Source organism: Petaurus breviceps, unplaced genomic scaffold, assembly GCF_028583685.1.
Source record: "Petaurus breviceps papuanus isolate PSGF00001 unplaced genomic scaffold, PetGlider_PUasm1.0 90434, whole genome shotgun sequence".
NCBI classification, from domain to species: Eukaryota; Metazoa; Chordata; class Mammalia; order Diprotodontia; family Petauridae; genus Petaurus; species Petaurus breviceps.
In genome coordinates, this window is record NW_027187251.1 from 317765 (window position 1) to 326772 (window position 9008).

General features: G+C 39.8%; 1 long non-coding RNA gene across 3 annotated transcripts in view; it reads left to right on the forward strand.

Annotated features, from left to right (window-relative positions):
- The window catches only part of LOC138177533 (uncharacterized), a 55276-nt gene that overhangs the window by 39763 nt on the left and 6505 nt on the right, over positions 1 to 9008 (forward strand). Inside the window, exons 1-3 of one of the 3 annotated variants that reach the window (XR_011172537.1) lie at positions 5067 to 5177; positions 5396 to 5562; positions 8662 to 8799. This is a non-coding gene — a long non-coding RNA (uncharacterized lncRNA). Of the gene's footprint in view, positions 1 to 5066; positions 5259 to 5395; positions 5563 to 8661; positions 8800 to 9008 lie in introns of those variants that run through there. The other 2 variants (XR_011172536.1, XR_011172535.1) reach the window with 2 other exon arrangements.

The window sequence follows — 9008 nt, forward strand, 5'->3', positions numbered from 1 at the left end:
AATTTGTGAAAACGAGTCTCCTGGGGCGGCCAGGTAGCACAGCGAGTAAGAGCACTGGCTCCAGTGTTGGGATGACCTGGAGATTGAATCCCGGGCTCAGACACTTAGCACCCACCCAGAAACACCTGGCCATGTAACCTTGAGCAAGTTACTTAACCCCAATTGCTTAGGGGCGGCCAGGTGGCTCAGCGAGTAAGAGCGCCGGCTCCAGTGTCAGGATGACCTGGATCAAATCTGGGCTCAGATACTCAGCACCACACCCAGAAATAACTGGCCGTGTAACCTTGAGCAAGTTATTTAACCCCTATTGCTTTAAAAAAAAAAAATGAGTCTCCTGCATGCATGAAGTTAAGTGACTATATTTCTGTTTGTAGAGTCAAAAATCATTACCTAATTTTTGTACCTGTGTTTAAATCTTGATTGGGAAGATGTTTCCCTGTCTCTTGAACCCTCTAAATTGTAAGCAGAAAATGACATGAGTTAGCTTGTCAACAAGGAAATTATCTCTCTCAATAGAAATTCTAGGATTTATACAATTAAGCAATTTGTTTCCAACAGACTAGTTGCCAAGAGCATGGAGTACTAATTTTTTATAAGTTAATTGGTGCCATAAAGACTTAGAATCTAGTACCTCATAGGAAGCTGGCATGACTTTGTCTGCCTTCCTTAGACTTCTAAGGCCAATTAAACAGAAATGAGAGACTTTTTGAACCCTTATAGGATGTATTTTGTTTTATTTGCTGCCCCCCCCTCAACATACATTGGCTCTGTATTGCTTCCAGAATTATATGTAAAATTCTCTAAAGTTACTCCATAATCTTCCAACTTTCCAGTCTTTTTATCCTTCATCCCTTTTTTTTATAGGAGCAGCTAGGGAACACAGTGCATAGAGTGCCAGGCCCATAGTCAGGAAGGCCTAAGTTCAAGTCTGCTCTTGTGACATTGGTCAAGTCACTTAACCCTGTTTGCTTCTGTTCCTCATCTGTAAAGTGAGCTGAAGAAGAAAATGGCAAACTATTCCAGTATCTCTGCCAAGAAAACCCCAAATGCGGTCCAGAAGAGTTGGGCATGACTGAAAAGACTGAACCACAATCCCCCTTCCCCAATATATTCTGTGATCCAGCGATGCTGGACCCTTCTATCTTTTAACACTTATTGTGAATTTATGAAAAAACAACAAAAAATTGTGCATTTAAAAAAATCAGAATCATTCTCTGCCCCGAAAGATATAAGATTTTAATGAATTATAATGCATAGTAGTCAACTGGCTGTTGCCCATGTCTGGAATTCTCTCCCCCTCTCCCCTTTCTGGCTTCCTTGTATTCCTTCAAATCTCAGCTAAAATCTGATCTTCAAGAAACCTCCTGTGGCCCCCCTCAATGCTGGGGCCTTCCCTCCACTGACTGTCCGCCGCTGTGTCTCTACTTTGCTCGTACGCAGTCGTCTCCCTTGTTAGAGTGTAAGTTCCTTGAGGGCAGGACTGCTGTTTGCTTTCCTTTATATTCCCAGTGCTTGCTTAATAAATGTTTGATGACTGACAAAAAGTTATCATAAATTCAGTTTCTGATTCTCAGCAATACCATGATCCAAGACAATCCCAAAGGACTAATGATGAAGCATACTATTCACCTCCAGAGAAAGAACTGATATTGATTGAATACATACTGAAGCCTGCTATTTTTCACTTTCATTTTTTCTTTTGAGTCTTCTTTTATAAAATGACGAATATGGAAATGTTTTCCATAATTGTGCATATATAACATATCTGATTGCTTACCATCTCAGGGAGGGGGGAAGGGAGGGAAGGAGGAAAGGAGAGAGAGAAATATTTAAATTAAATAATTAAATTGAAATGTTTTTTTAAACTTTTAAAAAAGAAATTTGACTTTTAAAAGAATCTGTTTCATGAATTGCAACAGCACCTACATACCTTTGAAAAAGAATAATACATACATATACATGTATTACTAGACATGTGTGTTATATGTACTCTCACATAGTACATGAGATATTATATAGAGTATATATCTCCATGTGTGTATGTATATATACACATATGTCTCCAGAATTCATACTTGCTTATTATGTTGTCATACTACATATATTGTTTGAGCTAAATCAAAATAAGAATACCTTTGTTTCACTTAGACATTATTGGTGAAATTGTAAATTAGTCCAGCCATTGTGGAAAGCAATTTGGAATTATGTTAAGAGACTAAAGAGTCCATACCCTTGGATGCAGAGATCCCATTGTTAGGCATATAGAACCAAAGGATGTAAAGGACAAAAAGATGGCCTCATATACACAAAAACATTTCTAGAAGTATTCCTAGCTGTAGCAAAGAACTAGAGACAAAGTAAAGGCCCATGGATGATCATTTATTATGGATGATAAAAAAAATTTGTGGTCCATTAATGTAATAAAATGGACTTTCATGACTCTGGAGGAGAAAGTAAGGCTGTGACTTTTTGCAACTCTCCCTCACTGTAGCGCCAATGCAATATTTACAGCACCTGTGATCACAATAAAGACCGTGACTATAAGTATCACATGACATTTGATCGCAAAATATACCAAACTCTCCAGATAGAGGATAGAACTGAAGCATTTATTTAGACACCAGAAAACCGAATCCCCAAACCAGTAAGCTGATTCCATCATAGTACCAAAGATACTCAGAAGCCATAATAACACTGAGAGCCCCAGCATCCTTCAACCTTCCTACAAACCAGTATAAGAACTGTATCTATTCACAAGCCTATCTGACTCCTTGCCTGAGGGTCCTCTCTCCCCCACCGTCTCACTAGCTCTAACCAGCTTCCTGTGGGCTCTGTTTCCCTTCAGCAAACTCCTCCCACCACAGGCTCCATGGGACTACATTCAGCCTATTAGAGGGCAGAGTTTATCTTCACAGCAGGGGAGGTCTTCAAACTCCCCCCTAGGTCTATTAAGGGGCAGGGAAGATCTTCAAATTCCCATTCTCATTACACTCACTTAAACCCAATTCATGAGCAAGTCAAGACATTATTCTAATGATGTCATTGGTCTACTTCAAAAACAAATGATGAACAACAAGAAGGTAGCTTAAAAAACAATGAATGTGAAATATTTGGTGAGGCATGGCAAAACTTATATGAACTCATGCCAAATGAAATAAGCAGAACCAGGAAAATAACTACAGCAGCTAAAACAACATAAGTGGAAAGGACAACAAAATGAAACAATTCCTTCTATGGCTCTGGAAAAGTCATGAAAAAATGCACTTTCCTCCCTTGTTTGCATGGTCTGAGGGACTGAGTCTGGGCCATTACCTCTGCTGTGAGAGCTGGTTCATTTAGTTAGTTTAGCTGAGTGACTTTTTTGTTTTCTTTTTTATTCTTTGTAGCAAAGGATGGTTCTTAGGGGAAGAGGAAGAAATCTATTTGGAAATGAAGGTGGTATAGGAAAATATATTGATACATTTTAATAACATTTTATGAAACATGTAATGAGGTATGTATTATAATTCATAAGAATCTAACATCCTTGAGGGTAGGGAATGATTTTAAAAAAATATATCTCTGGCTTTTAGCATAGTACTTGGCATATAGTAAGTGCTTAATGTTTACTCACTGATCGATGTACATATTAATTTGGGGACACTTTTAATAACTATAATGCCCCCCCAGGAGGTTTCACTAATCACTAGGCTAGATCAATACAATTGATATTTGCACAGTACCATCAAAACATTCAAACAATATCTCATTTAATCTTCTCAATAACCCTGAGAGGTAAGAGAGATTTTCATCCCCACATTGCAAACAAGGAAACTGAAGCAGAAAGGGTTAAGCTACTTGCTCATGGTATAAATTGGTTAAGCATAGAGGGCAAGACTCAAACCCAGGTCTCTCGATTGCAAGTCTAGTTTACTTTATTCCAGTAAAGTCCCTTATGAATTGAAGATAGACACTTGGTAATATAGAAAAACTCTCACTCTCTACCAATTCAGAATTTGGGGAGAGGGACTGAGAGCCCAGGTGGATGAAATCCATTAAAAAAAAATCCCCAAAGCTAAACATAACTTATTCATTTTTGCCAGTTTTCCCATTAGCTAGAAGCAGTTATAAGTCCATCACAGCATTAGATGGTGTGTTGTTATCTTCACTTCGCCCCTCTGTAGAGGGAATGTTATCTCTCAAAGAATTGAACAAAAAGTCAGGTAACAATCCAACGAGTCCCTAAGAGGGACAATCTCAGGGGAAACTGGAAAGTAGGTTCTTCCCCTCTCTCTCCAAATGACCCTCACTCCCATCCCATGGCAACCCTCCTTTTGTAGCAAAATCTGTTCCCAGGAAAAGAGCTAATAGTTTTCATATACCGCCTCAGGTTGAATAGAACTGTCTAATGTTCTAGGACTTTTTTTCATTGCAAACCTGCTCTTTCATTGGTATATACTGTGATTAAAATGGAATTCAAATCAAGCCTCAGACACTAGCTGTGTGACCATAAGTGAGCCACTTTACTTCTGTGTGACTCAGTTTCCTCATGTGTAAACTGGAGATAAGGAGAAAATGAGATTATGCAAAACACTATAGAAAAACTAGCTATGAACATCATCATCAGAATCATCATCATCACCTCCAGCCTAGGAAGAAATTTTATTGTTCAGTCACATCCAACTCTTTGTGACCTCATTTAAGTTTGTTTGTATGTTTTTGGCAAAGATACTGGAGTGGTTTGCTAATTTCCTTCTCCAGATCATTTTATGGATGACGAAACTGAGGCAAAAAGGGTGAAGCGAGTTACCCAGGGTCACATACCTAGTTAAGTGTTTAAGGCCGGTTTTGAATTCAGGTCTTCCTGACCCCAGACCCAAGCTCTCAACACTGTTACTACCTAGCTGCCCTGGGGAGAAATTGTTCTATCTACTGTAAAAACCAGGTCTGATCCTGACTTATGCAGAGCTGACTGGAATCTTGATCTGGGGCCAAGATGTGAGAAGGTAATTCACCTTCTCATTGAATACTCTTGTTATTCCTAACCTGAAGCAAGGAATATTCCGTCAGGAATTATGAAGATTTAATAAAAATTAAATATCTCATACTCCCCTGGGGGCAATTCTAGACCCAAAGGAATGAAATGGGTTTCTGGGTAGATAGAACAAGTGTTTATTTACCCAAACTGAGAAGCCCAGGTGAGAAATCAAGTTTCTACTAGTTTATACCATCTGTTTTTGATTAACTTACCATGAAATCACTGATTTACATTCAAGGAGGTAAGGAGGGCAAAATCGGTACAATTTAACAAGCTCAGTCAAAGGCATTTCGCTCTATTAGGTAAAAATGCAAAGGAATACACCTATTCATTGATCTGATTTGTCTTTTCTTTCTTTCTTTTTTTTCTTTTTTAAAGCAATCAGGGTTAAGTAACTGGCTCAAGGTTACGCAGCCAGGTGTTTCTGGGTGGGTGCTAAAGTGTCTGAGCCCAGGATTCGATCTCCAGGTCTTCTCAACACTGGAGCCCATGCTCTTACTCGCTGTGCTACCTGGCTGCCCCAGATTTGTCTTTTCAAAACTCAGGTAAGTGCTATCCTCTATGGTGTGTCCTCTCTCCACCCTCCCCCAAGTTGTCTTGTATTTGTAGAATTGCTTGGATAAATGGGAACAGGGGAATCCAGACTCAGCCTCCTCTTCTCTTTGCCTCTAGTATTAAGGTATTCTAAGTCTAGGGGAATTCAGAAAAATATTACAGCAGTAGCAGCCGCAGCCGCAGCAGCAGCAGCAGTAGTAGTAGCTGGCTTTAAAGTTTGCAGGACACCTTACAATATTATGTCATTTGATCCTCCCAACAACCCTAGGTGGTAGATACTATTATCATCCCATTACAGGTTAGGAAACTGAGGCAATCAGTGATTAAGTGATTTAGGGTCAGTCAACTGTGTGTCTGAGGCCACATTTAAACTCAGATCTTACTGACTCCAGATCCAAGTGCTCTCTCCATTCCTCCCCCCTTGCTGATTATAAATCACCCTCTCCACTGCTTGTTTTTGCCTCATAACCTTGAACAGGTTTAGAAAGTGGTTTTAGCCAGCTGTAAAGGGTTGGCAAATCCCTGGTAGAAGCCTACTGTTGTATTCCTGCTTCCCTGCTGACTGACTACTGAGAGGTTGGATGTGTTTATTGCTTTTATTCCAGACTTCTTCCAGCACTTTTTATCAGTCTTCCCTCTGATGGGGGCACACATTCACATATGGCTAGATAAGGATAGGGGTACAGGCCAAGGAACAGAATGAGATTAGTGAGCCCCTGTGAGATTTAAATCTGTGACCTTGGCCTCCTCTCTAGGGTATTCTGAGTCACCGATCATTTTATAACAGCTTTGAAAAGGGTTTACTCAAAAAAATTCCTATTTAATGAATCCAAATCTATTTTGATGATGACCAAGATTATTATACATTATTATATATAGGGATAAGTTGCCATAAATTGGGCTTTGTGGTGATTTTAGTATATTTGCAATACTTCTGCACCATATTGCCATCTACTGGATCATAAAATCGACTAATTCAGTCCCTCCCCCAATACTTGTGCTGTCAAAGGCACGTCCAGGAACGATTTAGCTCACCATATGTTCAGAGATTTCCTGCATTTTATACTATGGCAAAAATCCTTTAAGTGACCTTTTGCCATCTCTTGGAGCATATTTGGGGTAGACATTCTTGGTGATCATATAGAAACATATGAGATGGGGCTGGCCTCCAGTATGGATGACTCATTGCTCATTAATTAGCTATTGAGCTAGAATTTCACAGACCTATTAAAGAGGGGATCCAACTCTGCAGTGGGAGAGCCTCTTTTACCTGGCTTCTAAGTCTAAGAATGACTGAGTTACTTTTTGTGGTGACAAAGAATTTGAAATTGAGGGGATACCCATCAATTGGGGAATGGCTGAACCAGCTGCTATGAGAAATGATGAGTGGGATGGTATCAGAAAAACATGAGAAGACCTATATGAACTAATGCAAAGTGAGCAATATTGTAGTGATGATCAACCGTGAAAGACTTTGCTATTCTGATCAAGATATGAAACAGTTCTAAAGGACCCATGATGAAAATTGCTATCTACCTCCAGATAAACTCTAAGTGAAGATTGAAGGATATTTTTTTTCAACATGGCTAATATGCAAATATGTTTTTGTTTTTGCAACATGGCTAATATGGAAATATGTTTTCCATGACTTCACATGTATAATTGGTATATTGCTTGCATTCTCAATATGTAGAGGGGATGGAAAGGAGGGAGGGAAGTTAGAACTCAAAAAAAAATTTTTTTAATGAATGTTAAAAATAAATTTAAATTATTTTAAAAAAGAATGAGCTTTATGAAGAGGGTGGGGTGCCCTTTTCTCTACCCAGCTGCAAGCCTGAGAACATGTCCTGCCTAGGCAAGTTTGTGCCTGGGATGTTACTGCCTCCTTTCCTAACTTTTCTTTGGAAAATGGCCTTGTGATTTCTACAAAGGTCTGGAGGCTTTCAGTCCCAGCAGAGGTATCTCTCATCAGTAAGGTAGTGGCAATAGCAGTCCCTAGAGGAATTGTGGATCGATGGTGAGGAAAGAATTGGCATCAGAATGGGGCCACCAGTGAGATCTTCCTTGGCATTTGATTAGACTGTGTTCGGTGGAGGCAAGATGCAAAATGGATAATTAGCAGCCTTGCAAAAAGTGCTTGTCTCAATGAGACTTGAAGATTAATCTCCCAATAGTGTGTACTAAAAGTAATCATGACACTGTGATTCTTTAGTGGGTAGCAACCCCTTTGCTGTAGGGCACACATGCCCACACAAGCCCACAACCTGGTTCTACTTAACTGTAACTTTACTCTAATTTGCAGCTTTCCTCTGGAAGCTAAGGTGGGGGTGATGAGCCAATAAGTGGGAGCACTGCAGAGCCTGTTTCATAATCTTTGAGATCACTGATAATGGCTTGGCAATCCCATCTGCCAATTTTTTCATTGGCTCCTGCAGGATGAATTGCAGACAGCAAAGGAGAGAATATTTAGTTTGCAGAAGACTTAGAAGGTGTGTGATAATTTTCTTCAAATATTTTTAATGGTTACCTGGTGGAAGAGGGATCAGATCTGTTCTGCTTGACACTGGAGGGAAGAATTAAGAGTGGTAACCAGGAAAGAGGAACAAGGTGGTGTGGTGGATACAGCTTGGGCCTGAGTCAGGAAGACCTGAGTTCAAAATTGGCCTTAACACTTACTAGCTGTGTGACCCTGGGCAAACCCTGTTTACCTCAGTCTCCTCATATGTAAAATGAGCTGGAGAAGGGAATGGCAAACCACTCCAGTATCTTTGCCAAGAAAACCCCAAATGGGGTCCTGAAGAGTCAGACATGACTGAACAACAAAAAGCTGTTCAGTAAAAAGTAAAGCACAGTGAAGCAGATTTCAGTTCAGTATAAGGAAAAGCTCCCTAGGAATTAGAGATGTCCAAAAGCAGGCCATGCTATTTCAGCAGCAGGCTTCCTTATCACTAGAAATCTTTAAGTAGGGGCTGAATGCTCTGGTCAGAGGCACTATACATGGGATTCATGTGTTCAGTGAAGGCTTGACTAAATAACCTCCAAGGTTCCTTCCAACTCTGAGACTTTTCAAGGATTAATCTGCCCTACAGAAACTAAGTTCTCAAGTAATGAAAAAGCTGACAGATGTGACTGCTCAGCCATTATCGGTGATAATGAAAGAACATGGAAAATAGAAAAGATACCTATACCTCAAGACTGGAGAAGGGCAAATGCTCCAATTTAAAAAGGTAAGAAAACAGACTCTGCAAACTATAGACCAGTAAACTTGACTTCAGTTCATGGGAAAATGCTAAGCTGGATCCTATAGATGGTTGATGAACACCTAGAAAGAAAATCGGTAATGACAGAATTAGCCTGGCTTCATCCAAAGCCACTCATGTCAGACTAACCTCTTTTCCTTTTTCAAAGAGGATTACTAACCTGGTAGTTAGTATGA